Genomic DNA, 13,899 nt, shown 5'->3' with positions numbered 1-13,899 from the left:
GCTGCTTTTTTGTGTTTTAGGCACATCCCCACAGACAGAGACATATGCAGAGGAGAGAGGCTTCCGCCTCTCCTCTGCATATGTCTCTGCTTCGAGAAGAACAATATATATATATAGTGAAACCTGTATGAAACAGAACGTCAAGAGACTGAAACTATTTTCCGTTCAAGACAGGTTTGCGTTTTATTGAGGTGCATATAAAAATACACAGTGATTTTTTTCTATCGTTTATGGAACGTAAGTTTTGAGGACATCACAATTTCTATAAACCAGTGAGTGCTAAACAGATATGTGAATGTTATTTTCAATTTCTTTCATGTTTGCGGTTTCAAATTACTATACATATGAAATTTAATGTTTAATGTGCTGGAACAGCTTTGGTATAAGGGACACGCCAAATTCGCGACTTTTTTCTGGCGATAAGTTGCCATTGTTGGCGCACTGTGGTTCGGTGTTGTTCTGCTAGGTTGTTGCTGTTCTGGAAAATTCTGCCAGGCGGCGTTAGTTGTTTAGCGCGTCTTTTCAAACAGCCGTACAGCTATTTTGTCATTTGTGCTTGTTCTGAGTGTTTGGATTACATTTTCGTTGCTGGCCAGGTTGTATTGTTCCCTTTTTTTCCCCTTTATTTAAACAGTGCCCGTATTTTATTTATACCCTGATCGCTTTATTATTTAAACAACGGTCCGGGCTTTATTTAAACCCGGATCGATTTATTATTTAAACAACTTTCCGGGCTTCATTTAAACAATGCCCGGGTTTTATTTAAACCGTGATCGATTTATTATTTAAACAATGCCCGGGTTTTATTTAAACCCCGATTGATTTATTTTTATCCACAGTTTTATTTTTTAAACAATCCAGAGCTTATTTTTGTTTATACCATTTGTTTTTATTGTTTTTTACTGTTTTCTATGCTGGCGATTTTTTTTTCTGGCGCACGTAGTGTCTGGCGGTTTTTCCTCGGACCGTCGGACATATTTGGCGTCGGGAAAAAAAGTCGCCAACCTGTCCCTTATACCAAAGCTGTTCCAATGTGCTTAATAGTTAAACTTCAATATAAAACGTTCTCCTGAATAGGAATAGAATGAACTCTTTTGTTGAAAATGAAAATTTTTTAATGCAGTGAAACCTTGATATTTTGTATTAAAAGATATCGTTACACCGAGTATCGTTGTAGTGAGGTTTCACTGTATTTTAAATAAAAATGGATAAATTGCACATAATTTTTTAAAAAACAGACAATGAGATAGATCAACAACCAATAACGTTTTTTAAAGAAAGATTTCTACCTATCTGTAACACTCTTAAACTTTACTTTTTACGCCTCTACGAACTCATTTTTGTGTTCAGATCCAATATGCGTTTCGTGTTGCTGGTGGCCATCTCTACCCTGAATGATAATCTCTGCAGTAGCCAAAACGGTATCTCTAAATTGTAAACAGTAATTCAGTCTCCCTCACTCACGTATTACTCCCGAAATTATTAAATTTTTCCAAGAAATAGTGTTAATAAGTGTCCAAGAATACACCATTTCATAGTCCAATGAAAGTCACCATTCTCATTACAAATGAAATGCTAAACAAGCTTTCACTAAATTTTGAATAGTAAATCGTCTTCTTCTCAAGCCCCCCCCCCCGAACCAGTTTAGATAGGTAATAAGCATTCATCGTTTTTCCAAGAAGTGAAATAGTTCTAACAAAAGGGGGGGGGAAATTAAAACGGTAAAACTTTTTTTCCCATCCAAAGGACAACTAGCACTTAGCCAAAAGATTCTTTCCATTTTAGCAGGTTTTGTATCTACAAATAGACTAAATATACCTTCCGTTTCCACGTTAGACAGTTTCCGTCTTAAAGAGGTTTCCTATGCTTGAAAAAACATTAATTATTCACTAGACTATATATTTGTTCCATTTAAGACAGGTTTCTGTCTCATACAGTGTCTGTGTTAGACAAGTTTCACTGTATGTATATATAAGGGTCCTTCGAAAATTCGTATTTGCTAGGGCCCGAAGCCACTTATGATTCATGAAACAAGGTTGTTGCTAAATTGGTGGGTTTCCATCATCTAGTAATTTACTTTAGTGCTTTGCCTTTTTCAAAATTTTTGGTTGCTGACCGGAATGTTTTTCAAGCCAACATGCTATCCTTATCTTTTTAGAGCCATTTTCAATTCTTTATTGTCAGCAACGTCTCGGCTCTCTTGCACTATCATGCTCGTTACGGTTAGGTTTTATAAATGTGGTCAAAACATGGTGATTTTTTTTGTACCAAAATTGGCAACCTTAATATCCGATACAGTGTGTGCTAGTTTTGGCAACCCTTTATCGAACCGCATTAATTAACCTCATACTTTGCTAATTCAATTTTTTGCGTATAATTTTGCCATAGTTTTCAACATTCCCACATATTTTGATTGATTATCACGTATTACAGCATATTAGATTGATTTCATGCAATAAACTAATTTTTTGTGTGATTGTATGTGTTCTTTGATGGCCATTTCGAATTGACTGGTGCGAAAAAAAGTCGCCATGTTGGCGGTAACCAGGCTTATGAAAAATAGACCTTCGTTTCTTAAGTATGTGTCCCCTTTTCATTTCCCCTCTATTTTTCCCCTCCCTTTTTTCATAAGACGAATATTCTCCAACCTGATAAGAAGACACTTCAGTTTTTAACCAGAGAAAGAAAGACTAGTTTCTTGGCTAAAATGTGTTGCTAAAATGGTTTGGAACAGCCACGAACATCAAGAATTGGGTTGGCGTTATTTGATTTTTGGCGTTATTTGATTTTTGGTGTTATTTTTATTTTGGGTTATTGTATTTATTTTGGGTTATTGTATTTATTTTGGGTTATTGTATTTATTTTGTGTTTTGTTTTTTTTGGCAGCCATATTCAATTTCTACAACGTTCAAGTGTTTTGTGAACAAAAAAATTCTTGGTAGCCAAGTGACCATAACCTTGACGGAATGTTATACAGCCAATTTGGTGGCAACCATAGGCGCTAGAACCTAAGTGCTGAGGCTATTATAGCACCACCACCGAAGAATTTTGTGGGATAAGGTTGAGTCTTGTGTAACGCGAAACTTTCAATTTCCTCAATGTTTTCTTCATGTATGTGCGTCTTTCGGCAACCTCACTTATCAAAACTTAGCCACTGAAATTAGGGAAAAAAAGTTCTAGCCCTGCATGTTTTAATGCTCACATCAATTATTCCATGTGTTTGCGTGTTGAAAGAAGATTAGTTGATGATTTGTTTCATTTCAGGGGTTTCGAAACTGTGCTTTCCAACCTTTGTCAGGGACGCCACAAAGCAATAAAGGGAAAAACCAGACAAAGGTTTATCTAAGAGATTCTTTGTTAAACTGCTCTGTTGAGCTGCGAATAAGCATTGATTAGGGTAAGGGGGGTTGCCGCGAGTAGAAAAAGTTTGAGAATACCTGGTTTATTTCAATTCTCATTTGTTATTTTGTTCTTATGAGACTTGACAATATATCGCAGGTGCCATCTTGTTATGTTATTTTTTGAATTCCCCTTTTTATATCCGTTATACCATATGGGGTAAATTGTGTCATCCTCTAATATCCATGTTGTAAGCATGTATATTACTATATAGATTCATCTTATAATCAACTGGAGAAACCGTGAGACATCCAGGCTCTGTCGCAAGAAGCAACGTAAGCACTTCGCCCCCCCCCCCGGGGGGGGGGGGGGAACCAGGGCATCTCCTGTAAAACCAAAATTTATTGATGTCAAAAATTACATATAGTGCAAGGAAAAAAAAATATATGTAAATCGAAGAATCAAGTTAAAATCAAAGTGCAACGGGCACGGATAATAAATAATCATAGAAAGTTGTAAAACAAAAATCATATTGCAAAAGGCATAATCATAAATTTACAATCAACTGTAGGTCAAGCAATGTCTAGGCAGGGCCGGTTCTGGACATTTCTCATGTGTAAGCGAATATATTTTGGTGATAAAAAATTGCCCCCTTCAGTTGGTGCCTTCTTCTGTCATGCAGTTTGCAGGATTCAAGATTCGGCTCTGAAAGTTTATCAAGTTTCTCCAAGAAAGTTTGTCATCTAAGAAGAGTTTTCTTTCTTCACCTCTATTACCATAGATACAGTGGTTCTCAAAGTGCAAGTCGTTATCCCCCTGTGGATGGTGGTGGGGGGGGGGGGTCTTGATCATTTAGGGGATAGTTTCCCAAACTTTTCATCCCATGCCCCCCTTCGTAAAATTTTTCTTCTCATCGCCTGCTTCCCCTCCCACTCCAAGAGAGCCAACCTGTAGGATCTTATACCAAACTCAAAGTTTTTACAGCCCTGCCCCTGGACCCCTCTATCGCCCTCAGGGAGATTGATATCAATCAGGGTTGTTGATTTCTTTTTAAAAAATCGATTTTATTTACTTAAATGATTTTTTTTAACAAAAATATATATTTATATACCGGGTGTTTCACTGACCCTTAACTTTAAAAATAAATAACTTGGAAATGGTGATAGATAGAAGCATGAAACCAGTGGTATGTTTATTAAAAAACTAAGAATCTGATACAGAAACCTAAAAATTTTAGTTACAAATTACGCCGATAGATAGTGCTGCAGGTGGCATTGCCATAAGTCGTCTGTACATAGTCGTTAATGCAAGCAGCCCTCGTTGCATTCACATCAAAAGCAATTCAAAATTTGCACATTTCATACAACACATGTCGCAAACGAAGAATGAAATTGTCAGTAACTCTGTAGTGGTCACCGGAAATCGACACACAAGCTTGGCAAGCAAGGGTTAAAGGATTGTTGCGGCAAACAGTGTCTTTCAGTGTGCCTTACAGAAAGTAGTCACAGGGAGTGAGAGACAGATGAGGCCTCTATCATATTAATATTATATATATTTATTAATATATATTAATTATATATATTATATAATGGTTATCCTGCACCCTGTAACACACTTGTTTGGCCACTTCTTGATTCATTCCATTTCTCGACAAACCCCAGGCATTAGGTCGCCATGGCAACTTGAAAGTTAACTTATTTGCCACAAAACATTTTTTGTGTGTGATGACTACATGAGGGTTTGAGCACAAAATGCTTCAAATTTATGTTAGCGCATCTAATGACACAAAGTCCTGTAAAAAAAAGTGAGGTGTCCATAATGCAAAGGAGTAAAAAGTATCTAGCGACTCATAATTGTGATGATAATTGTATTTTCTATGGCAACTTTGGCTTTTTCTATGACTGTACTTTGTTTAAATTCCAAAAACTATATTGCTTTGATTTCACAGCAGTACCTCTGCACTCTTTGGTAGTTTATTATGGAGCTCACAATAAAAGAGTGCCGAAATAGATGAATCTTGAATTCATTCAGTCGTCTTCCACACCATCGGGGGAAGCAGAAACATTGTTGATAACTGACACAGCTTTTCATGGGCAGGTTGCTTTTCCTTGTAAATACGTTTACTAGTTCTGAGCGGTGACGACTGCCAAGATGAATCTTGAATTCATGTCTCTGTTGAGTCTGTGTATCAGTATCAAATTTGAAAAACTCTGTTGAGTACTGAGTTGTGACTATTTCATTTCTGTATTTATTATGGCTATTATTATTATTATTATTATTATTTTCTATTATGTAGAATAAGAAACCCGAGATTTCTATATGGTTATTAATTGTAATTTTTTATTGATCTTTTCATTCATTTTAATTTTTTTTCTTGTTTCAGAATGTTATAATGAATCCAGAGAGAGACTGTGTGTCCCGTCCTGACTGTTTCAATAGTTTACATATTTCTTGTGTTTTGTAGTGATTTGTTTTTTTTCTATTGAGAAAAGAATTGTCAAGACATTGATGTCTTCATATCAATATGACTTTGCGTGAAAATGAAAAATATTATATTTCAAAATCCAGTTACGAAGAGATGTTTTCTGTGTGCCTCTACATTGCATTTCTGTAATATTTTTGGTGCTGGTTGGTTATCAGGTCAATTAGATTAATTAATTGTTCACAACCTGAATTCGTATGACCCCTCCCCTCCTCTGCAGTCCTGGGGTATTTTAAGGGGGGGGGGAACGCCCGCAGATGGAAATCAAGTGGTGGGACGGCAGCCATGGTAAGTAGTTAAGGGATGCAATTCAAGTTCTTTAATTCTAATGGAACACAACTGTGGTCTACCAGACATGGACAATTTACTACCAATTGAGTTGTGCCGAAAGTGTGTGTGGTGCCTGGGAGTACCTAACAGTCTAGTGCCTATCTAGTGTTATTGTAGGGAAATGTGCTATCTAGATTTATTTGTGTTAAGCTGTGGGTGATTGCAGATGCTGGTGCAGTGGGTGCTGCCATGATCTGGTTAGGAGGAGGAGGTGGCTGCAGACACCCATGCTTTTGAAGTGTTTTTGTTTTTCATTCCTTTTTCCAGCTAAACAACTCCATTGATTTTATTAATTAATTATTCCATATAGAGTTAAGTGATCCATTGATAATGGAGTTGATCCTAACAACTGTGACTGTCCAAGTTTCAACTCCAGGGCTCATTACACTATTTCATTATGTAATGCCATGAGTTAATCTTGATGACCATGACAGTTCCTGTTCCGGCACCAAAGGTTGTTTTTTTCGGTTTTATATGACGTTTCCTGAAACCAAAGCTTGGGATTGGTTGGCTCTTTTGGTTGTCACACCAGTTTTGCCATGGTTTTTGCTGTATATATATAGAAGTTGCACCAATGTTATTTTCTGTTTGCTTTCAGTTACTGCCATGTTACGTGATGAGCCATTTCTAAGGTGAGTGCATATTATCGGTAGGCCTATTTCTGAATTTTATAACATTTAAAATGAGAGAGAGAGACTGATGAGACAGAGACGTTGCCCGGTGTGCCACAGTATGAATTTTTACTGCTGGTATCTATTTTTCAAATTGTGGGTGAAATGTAATGATTGAATATTTATACCGTTGTAGAGGCCTGTTGCTCTCTGCGGCAAGACTTTTTAATGGGGAAATTGGCTCACATTCACTCCTCAGAATTGGGAACCACAGAAAACCAACTTCAGCACATTTTTTTTCACAGCTCTCTGTGGTTCCCATTAACTGCCTGTGCCATGGCTTCCCTTCCGTTTGATTTTCACCCCTTCCGGAGTATCTTAGGACTGCAAGAAAGCTATATGTGTATTTACAGGGGTGGTTTAGAGGGCTATAGTCCAGGGCCACAAATTTGAGGAATGAGCAGGCAAGAAAATAAATAGAATGTGAGAATCACAGAAAAAAATTGTACAGCACTTAGGCAGTGAAACCATTAATCGACTCCTGCAATATAATGGTCATAGTGACAGACTCTTATTGTGAGGATCACATTAATGATGCCCATAGGTTTATTAAAGTTGCGAAAAGTGCAACCACCAGTAAATTGAATGTAGAATGCTGACCACCAAGACCTGCCTTGTTTTGAAATAGAAACTTAGAAAGAGCCATAACGAAGGTTTGAACCCCACCAGCCCCACTGTGATTCTCACATTCAATTTATTTTCTTGACTGCTCATTCCTCAAATTTGTGGCCCTGGACTATAGCCCTCTAAACCACCCCTGTAAATACGCATATGGCTTTCTTGCAATCCTAAGATACTCCAGAAGGGGTGAGAATCAAGCGGAAGGAAAGCCATGGCACAGGTATTTAAGGGAACCACAGAGAGCTGTGAAAAAAATTAAGATGTATGAAATGTGGTGAGAAAAAATTTGACACTTTTTATAACCCAGAAAAACTGCCCATAGATTCGGGTCCATAGTAATAAACGGGCCCCATCCAGGCCTTGTATCTTCATGAGACAGGACTATGTGTCGTCCCCAAAGCAAAATATGCGGAAATCTGCTGAACAATCAGTGCTACTGTCTGGAAGAATTTTAAAACAAGTGTAGAAAACACACTAGTATGAAAATTTTGACCACAGAACATTTCCAGCGAGCTGAGACTCGTTAAAGAACAATGCAAAACATTCTGTTTTGGGGGTGTGTTGTGATTTGCTACTATGACTTTCAAGCTTAAGTGTATTATGTAAGTTATTAACTTCTTAAGTTTTGTGTTAATATGTAAGCTGTCACTAATCGACGCTACTGCTTCCTTGTCTAAACAGTTGATTGATGGTGAAATATACCCCAGGCGTATATACACAGCTTAACTTCCACGAGTGTTTATATTCACCCTAGAGAGTGTGTATGTTAACTGCCATGGATGTATTTTATACATCTTTGCTCTTTGTGATCGAAAAAAAGTGGCACTGGGAGCAGATTATGTAAGATTTTGTTGTCAGTTAAGGTGTTAATAACTCATGGGTCATCCTATTTTAATCCCGTTGAAAATTTTAAACACAAGTATGATCAAAACACTTTGATCATATCCTCGACACCTGCGTTCTTCCAATATAAACATATTCGGGAAATCAAGTCTTTCGTTATAGCTTAAGCCCCACATACCATCAAATAGTGCCTCTTCTCTGCACCCACTCAACCAAGTCTATGTCCCTTTGTAGGTATGGTCTCAGAAACGTTACCGTATATTCCAGTCCAGGGCGAACTAACCCCCATAAAATTTAGGCAGCAACTCTTTGCTAATGGTCAAATTGCACATTGGGCTTTGATTTTTTCATTGCCGATTGGCAGGCATCCTGATAACCAACCATTATATTCTTCTTTTTAATAAAATGATATGTTTTTTGTATGATGTTTTGTACAAAATAACTGGAAACACTTTTTTTTTCCTTTCATGTAATTATTTCATTTCAATGTTCAGTTATTTCCTAAAGTCTTTTTTGCTATAACTCTACCATATGATATTTTCTAGGACTTGAATCACCAGATACTTTCTCAAGTAATCAAAGGCGAAGTTTCCATCCATAAAAAGAACTTTCCGTTATATATATATATATATGTTAAGAATTTTGGTTTACAGCAACAAAAGATTCATTTTTCATAGAAATGTGCAGTAGAACCCCTAATTTATAATTTTTTACTGTCGCTTTGTGAATACAGTTGGACCCTGATATAACGGACTCTGATTTAAAAAGTTTCAAATTTTTTTTTTCAAAGTCCCTGGGGGAATATTTGTGTTCGTCTTGACCACAGTATAAAGTTTTTGTTCAATTTAGTGAATTAAAGTGTCAGTTTTATCTGATTCATTGAACCGGGGTTCAACTGTATATATGTATATGTGTGATCATCTCTCCAATCCGATGAACAACCTGCCAGTTTTATCCAATTTGTTAAATCTGGGGTTCTGCAGTTATTTTTATTGTATGTATTTTATTCATGTGTATGTGTGTGCCAAATGTGTAGAAGAAATAAACAAAATAGTAGGGCAGAGAGCGATGTCCACAGAATAACAGTTTCTAAATTTTTCTGTGTGTAACTGAAAGAGTGCTGTCAAAGTGTGTATCATGGCTTGCAATGGTTGTTATCAAACTTCATCAAGGACAATGGGCTATATCATTTCTTTAGGAGTGGTGCAATAGTAGAGGGGGGGGGAAGATAGAAGCTACAAATACAACATGAGAGCCTTTGAGTTCATTCAGCAGGGCAGAGGACAATAGAAATAGGTTTGGCAAACTCAGGCCTATGACAGGGCTGGACAAACCCCAGGTATCAGGTCGCCAAGGCGACTAAAAAATTGGTATTGGCTCCTAAAGTTTTCTGTGTGCTGTTACTAAATTTCAGGTTGAGACAGTACAAAATGTGCTGTGTATTATGCAGCATATCTGCCAACATGTTCCATTATGTTCTGAAAAAGTCAATAGAAGCATTATTTTGGATCTTTTTCTTCAGGAAAAATTTCTTTTGGCACCTAGATTTTTTGACAATTTGTCCAGCCCAGTCAAGGGATTAATATGTTTTTAATTAGTACAGATACTTAAATTGCATAATTACTGCGATAAATGATGTGAAAAATGAATGTGTGATAAATGGGAAATTTACAAGATGAATTAAATTTACTAATTTCAATGAATAAATGCAAAAATTGGACTTTTACTACTTTTTTTTTGAAAAATCTTGATAATTTACATTTCTTGAAGCAAAAAATTCATCATTTTGCTAAGCATATGTGAGCGTGCTCAAAATGGCACAGTCCCCTCTTACTAGCCCTTCTTATATGTGCAAGATTAGGGTTTCCAATTATGGAGGTGGTTCAGTGAATACAACCTGCTTGGAAAACTATTTTCCCTCATAGGGAAAGGAAGAAGATAAAAAATTTACACCCTCTTTTTTTGGTGGATTTTTCTGGTTTCATGCCCCTTTCCATAGTTTGAGAGTTTTCATTATTGCTGAATACAAACCCCCCCCCCCCCGTTTTTTCATTTCCCATGTAAATAGGGCTACTGTGTCAGGCAGCACTGCTTAAAAGTAAACATGTTTATTTTTGCCATCGACGGTTCATTTCACTTGTAGTGATATATTGAACGTTCGCTGGTGACAATAGACATATTAACATTTTCTGCTCTAAGAAAAACTTTGAGAGAGTGATACAAATGTCTTTATGTGCAAGTTTTGTAATGTCGTTAAAACGGAAGGGCTAAAGAGGAATACTTTTTAGAAGTCTCTAAACATATGAAATTTTTGGTTTCAATTTTTCTGTGAATAAATATGAAATTTCTGATCTGATTTTTTGCAAAAAATGAAACATTTCTAATTTTGCATATATATATTTTTTTAATTTTGATTTTTCTTTCACAAAATTTATGTATTGCTACTAATCAGTAATTGTAAAGAATCAAATGTTCACTGGACATTATATTCTAAATTGATATTGGCATGAGTATGCCTCAGGTATATGATGACAAGGGCGAGGAAATTTTTTTTGGCCTAAATTGCTAATACTCCATAGGTACAAATACTCCAGTCTGCTCAAATTACATATTTGCATTTGCTCGATCCAGTTAGTGGCAGGTTCACTGTATACAGTGTTAAGGTATATTTACCATAAAATAAATATAGGGAGGCCCCCCTCCCCCAACTAAAGTTATTTTCTATTGTTTTTCGGATTCTTCAGTAATCTGACATGGTCTCTGTCCCATTCTAATCAGATTATTCAGACTCTACTGTAGATTACTTATCACAAACTTAAGGATCATCCTATAAAAAAAAGTCTGGACAGACCTCTGATAGCATTCTCTGCCTGTCTCTGTCCCAAGATTGTCTATCTGGTCTCTGAAACATTTTAGGATCAGATTCTGAACTTCACCTAATGAATGTAAACAAATGGGCTAGCTGAGAGAACCTTTTTCCTTTCAAATGGAAAGTAAATTAATCTCCTAGGACGGAGACATGCTATGACTTTTGTGTATGAATAGACGATAAGACGGGTTCTCAAACTGGGTGCTGTGGTGCAGCTCCACCTTTGGTAAAGGACAACCTGAAAAAGGTTTTTTTTTTAAAAGAGATTATTTGTTAAACTACTCCAGAGGGGGGGGGGGGCGCAGATAAAGGTTGATTTGGGAAAGAGGCGCTGCAGATAAGCATTGATTAAGGAAAAGGAGGACTGCAGGTTTAACCCTAGATAACTAAACTTGAATCAGTGTTACTCAGTAACTAATCTATTAGGTAGTCCATTAGATGAATATTTGCTATCTAGGGTTAAAAAGTTTGAGAACCTCTGCCTTAAGAGATTCTCATGTAAGTTGTTTTCTTGGTAAAGAAGTATTTTATTCTGTGAGTCCCGATTCTCCCCCCCCCCCCATCACAACATTTACTTTTTACATCATTTTCCCCCACTCAATACATTTTCCATTGTGTCCTGGCAATGACGTGTAACAGGATTTATAGCTTATTCATGGGTTATGCATTTATATATGTCATATAATTATCATCTGCTGATAAATTTTGAAATTTTGAACTGATTTTGGTAAGTGTGTAATTCATATAATTTCTAAAAATCATCTTTATGTGCATGCCATTGCATTTAAAAAGTCTATGCATTTTCTTTAGGTCATGGAGCTACTCTGTGTTCAATATTGGAAGAGAGTTTTCGGTCTCAGAAGATTTACGAATGCAAGCTGTGTGCATACACGTCGCCCTGGAAAAGCAATATGTCAAGACACATGCGGAATCATTCAGGTTTTGCTCCATATGAATGTGAAGTGTGTGGTAAACGATTCAAACAGAGCACCCATTTGAAGATGCACTCTATAATCCACAAGTGTCAACCATGTTAAGTTGTTCATGTGTCATGGCTGACTAAGACATTTTTGGCACCTCAAACATAGAACTGATTTGAGAAATGTTGATTCATAGCTAGTCTGAAATGCAGCAATACCTCAAACTGTGCTTTATGTATGGATAGATTATATATAATCTATCTATGGATAGATTATATAATCTATCTATGGATAGATTATATATAATCTATCCATAATGCATAATGTACAGTTGAAGGCATACCAGTCGTTATAATGGAATGGTCTCTACAATGTGGGGTCATTACAATGAGCATTGACTATATATATATGTATGTTGTATTCCTCAGCATGGTGAGGAACAGCAAGAAAGACCAGAATGCTGGAAATACCTGTATTTTCTGGCATGCCAGGTAGTTAGTCTCACATATTCTGGAAAATTTAATATCTTTTATACTAAAATTCCATTGAATCGAGACTAAGTGCATACTGTGATTCTTATTAAATCTTGCTTTTCCCTGCCTGCCAGGAGCAGACTAGACCCCAACATTCAAAAAGCTGGTGTCCCTTAAGTTTAGCGGCATGCCTGCTAATGCAGGAGAATACGGTATATAGAATAATGTGTGTGTGTGTATTCTATTATTGTGGAAGAATTTCAGATGATTTGGCTGTCCTGAATGAGTCAACTATTCATTATTTCATCCATCAGTCATGAAGGCAAACGCTGACTCATTCATGACAGATAAACAGCCCAAAATCTTTCCGCATTAATATCAAAGATGACAGTGAGAAAGCTTGATGTGTTTAGATGTATAAATTTCCTCTTATTATTCCTATGTTTGTCAATCATCTTAAACTATGTGAAAAATGAAATATTAGTTGTTATGAGGTATGGGCTCAGGTATTTAGCCGATAGGTACTGTACAGCGTGCCATAGCAAGCATCACTCCAAGGATAACAATAACTTTTGTTTTTGTTTTCTCAGTTATATAGTATTTTCATGCTGTGTATGTGAGAGTGACTGAATAAAGCTTCTTATTTCATTCTAAATCATGAGGTACAATTTAAATATTTTTTGTCAATGTGACGTTTACAACATAGTATGTAAGTTTTGGTTGTAATTATAGAAGAATACCATGCAAGCACAGATTTTGTCTTAGAGCTAAATTTTGTATATGTGCAAAACTATGTCGCACTTTCCTTCCCTTTCTCGACAAAAGCAACAGGCGAATAGTAAGGCGAATGGCAATGCAGATGTTACTTTTTTTCTTTGGGAAACGATTCTGCAGTAAAGTCCTTATCTTGATATGATGAAATATTTTTCCTACTCTAATTTGGGGGCAGGGGTGAAGCTGTGGTCACATTCTTTGCAAAATACAAAAGAAAATGTTAGAATGCGAAAAAAGCAGTTGCTTGTTTTTTCAAAAATGTGTACAGGAGGTACAAAACGAGTAGACATCCACAACCATCAATCATTAGCATTGTAGCATTTTGCTAAAGTTTTTTCCCCATTTTAACATTTTTTCAAAAGGAATTTTTTGTCTAGCTTAAAGCCTGTTTGGGAGTATCGAGTAATGGAAGAAGAAAAATTTTTTAGTAAGCACTCTTACAGGTTAATAGGAACTTCATTGCATACTTAGCTCCATTAGTGGACTACTATACTTCTTCAACGGAACTCTAGGAATTTTGAACCTTTCTTTCACAATTATTTTTCAAGCAATTATTTTGGTATGACTGACTGTAATG

Source organism: Pholcus phalangioides, unplaced genomic scaffold (assembly GCF_987345545.1).
Source record: "Pholcus phalangioides strain wild (caught in Gottingen) unplaced genomic scaffold, Ppha-v1.0 ptg000136c_1, whole genome shotgun sequence".
In the NCBI taxonomy this organism is placed as follows: Eukaryota; Metazoa; Arthropoda; class Arachnida; order Araneae; family Pholcidae; genus Pholcus; species Pholcus phalangioides.
Note: the sequence above shows the minus strand (reverse complement) of the source record.